The sequence below is a fragment of the Panthera uncia genome, assembly GCF_023721935.1.
Source record: "Panthera uncia isolate 11264 chromosome A3 unlocalized genomic scaffold, Puncia_PCG_1.0 HiC_scaffold_11, whole genome shotgun sequence".
NCBI classification, from domain to species: Eukaryota; Metazoa; Chordata; class Mammalia; order Carnivora; family Felidae; genus Panthera; species Panthera uncia.
Genome location: NW_026057578.1, coordinates 46,525,856 through 46,528,492, shown reverse-complemented (window position 1 = coordinate 46,528,492; position 2,637 = coordinate 46,525,856).

Sequence of the window (2,637 nt, the reverse complement as noted above, 5' to 3'; positions counted from 1 at the left end):
GTGCTGAGAACAGAAAGTGTTCAATAAAGATGATTGAGGAAACGACTCATTCATGACCTTCTCCCCTTCACCCAATCCTAAATCCAAGCCCTCCTCATAGCCTTTGGTGTAAAGATGCCTACAAACCTGTTCATGGCAGCAAATTTTCTGGGAGATGCCTACTTTCAAATGCTGTGCCATTTTTTTCCCTAATAAGTGCACTTGTCAGATCATGTACTTGAAATTTCTTTCTTTTCCTTCTTTCCTTTCCTTTCCTTTCCTTTCCTTTCCTTTCCTTTCCTTTCCTTTTTTCTTTTCTTTTTTTATAACCCAAAGTTTGTACCTCTTAATCCCTATGTCTAGGTCACCTGCCCCTCCCCCTTCTTCCCCTCTGGTAACTACCAGTTTGTTTCTGTTATCTATGTGTTTGTTTCTGTTTGTTTTGTTTGTTTGTTTGTTTTTTGTTTTTAGTTTCTATTTGTAAGTGAAACTATATAGCATTTGTCTTTCTCTGCTTCAGTGATTCCAGTTAGCATAAAACCTTCTAGGTCCATCCATGTTGTTGCAAATGGTAGGGTCTCATTCTTTTCTATGGCTGAGTAATATTCCATTATATATACGTGCCACGTTTTCTTTATCCACTCATCTGTTGATGGACACTCAATAGGTGGACATGGAGCTGCTTCCATGTCTTGGCTATTGTAAACAATGCTGAAATGAACATAGGTAGGAGTACATATATCTTTTGGATTGGTGTTTTTTTCCCTTTAGATAAATACTCAGAAGTGGAATTGCTGGATCGTATGGTCATTCTATTTTTAACTTTTTGAGGAACTTCCATAACTGCTGCACCAGTGTACATTCCCACCAACAGTGCACGAGGGTTCCCTTTTCTCCACATCCTCACCAACACTAGTTATTTTTTGTCTTTTTACTAAGGGTACATGTGACAGCTGTGAGATGATATCTCATCATGGCTTTGATTTTCATTTCCCTGGTGATAAGTGATGTTGAGCATCTTTTGGTGTGCCATGTACTTGTATTTCTTGGTTTAAAAAAATATCACTAAGTGGGGCACACTTCTGGTTTGCATGGACTGGAACTGTCTAAATGATGTCCCTCGCTGGCCTAGGCAACTTGGGGTGGGTGTGGGGGCCCACAGGGAAGACTGAGTGGGTGAAGCCAGGAAGATGTGTGGATCTTTGCATATACATACCCAAGTCTGAGCCCTCTAGCCCTTACTTCTTTGACACCTCTCAAGCTACATTTCCCCTTTCCAAATTTGCTCTGAAAGATCATTTCTAAACTGACTTTATGTACATGCTAAACATTGAAATTGAAAGAAAACTTTCAGTACTCCAACATTTTTTTATTTATAAAACATATGTGGACACTTGCCCTGTTTGTGCAAGCAGTACTACCTTCTCCTCCTCCTCTTCCTCCCCCTCCTCTTCCTCCTCCTGCCCCTCCTCCTCTTCCTCCTCCTCCTCCTCCTCCTCTTCTTCTTCTTCTTCTTCTTCTTCTCCTCCTCCTCCTTCTCCTTCTCCTTCTTCTCAGATAAAGGTTTTTTTTTTTTTTTTTTTTTTATTGAATAGCTTATCTGTGTCATTGCTGAGGCCACTATTTACAGACAACAGAGAGGGGATTTTATTTTTTTCTCTCTTCCTCCTTGGCACTCAGTATTTTCAACCTCATAACATACATCTTATCTCCATAAGTTCTATGCTCCAGCAAAATGAAACTATTTCCTGTTCCCAGAGGACACTTTCTATTTCTTCACCTTCAACATTTTCTTCATGTGGTTCCCAGGACATGGAAACTCTCCATCTTTTCAAGAGCACCTGTTGAGATCTGCCCATCACCAAAGGCCAGCCTTGAGCACCACCACATCCACTAGTCTTTTCAGATCAAGACTTCCTAACACTCTATATCCTTCTAATGATATTCAACATATTTATCTTGGAGTTTTATTCTCTGTACCCATGTTTCTACGCCCAGAGCCTGAACAGAGTAAGCATTCTGAGATATTTGTGGGATTGAACTCAGCACCGCTTATGTAGCAAGCCCTCTGTCAGATTCAGAGGATACTGTAAGGGTGACCTTCTGAGGATGATACAAGAGAAAGTATGGGGAATTATTCTGTAAATTCAAGAAGCATTTGAATAGTATAAGCATGATGATGGTGAAGATGGTGTTGATGAAGATGAATATGCAGGACATTTGCATTCCCTTTCCTCTCCACCTTTGTCATCCCACTCTGTCCCCTTGGAGCTTGACCCCTATGGACGGCATCAGCCAGGCTCCCTTGCCTTTTGCTTTCCTTTTGGGTTCAGCCAACATGAAATATGAATGGAAAATCAGAGTGAGAGGGGAGTTTGGGTATTCATTCTGCTGGTTGTCTTTGCTGGGTCTCAGTGTGAAAGTGGTGCCATTCTAAGGTCACAGTCCCTTTCAGCTAGTCCCCTACTCTGTAGTAAAAGCTCCCCAAGTTGCACTTTGAAGCCTAGGATGGCAGCATCCCCCCATTTTTGGCCATTCTGAGTGTGTCACTAATAGGTTCCCTTACACCCTGCCCTAAACACCTTTAATAATTTCCTCTTTTCAGTGTGGCATCTCTGTTTCTTGCCAAGACCCTGATCCATACAATAGCTGTAGCTG